Below are 214 nucleotides of genomic sequence, written 5' to 3' on the forward strand. Positions count from 1 at the left end.
TGCTATTTTCAGTCCACCAAGCTTGTAGAGAGGTGTGTGCAGTGGTGGGGGGCAGCTGAGAAACCAACACAGTGGAGGGGGGCAGGAAATAAACCAGGCAGGAGACAGGCAGTGCTTGGGAGGTCTGGGTTTGGGGGGCACCTCTGGGCCTATGAACCCTGTTCTGTGCTCCCAGCTTGCCCAACTTTGACCCTCAGCCACATGCTGCGCGCTT

The sequence above is a fragment of the Colobus angolensis genome, unplaced genomic scaffold (genome assembly GCF_000951035.1).
Source record: "Colobus angolensis palliatus isolate OR3802 unplaced genomic scaffold, Cang.pa_1.0 Scaffold141, whole genome shotgun sequence".
Classification (NCBI taxonomy): domain Eukaryota; kingdom Metazoa; phylum Chordata; class Mammalia; order Primates; family Cercopithecidae; genus Colobus; species Colobus angolensis.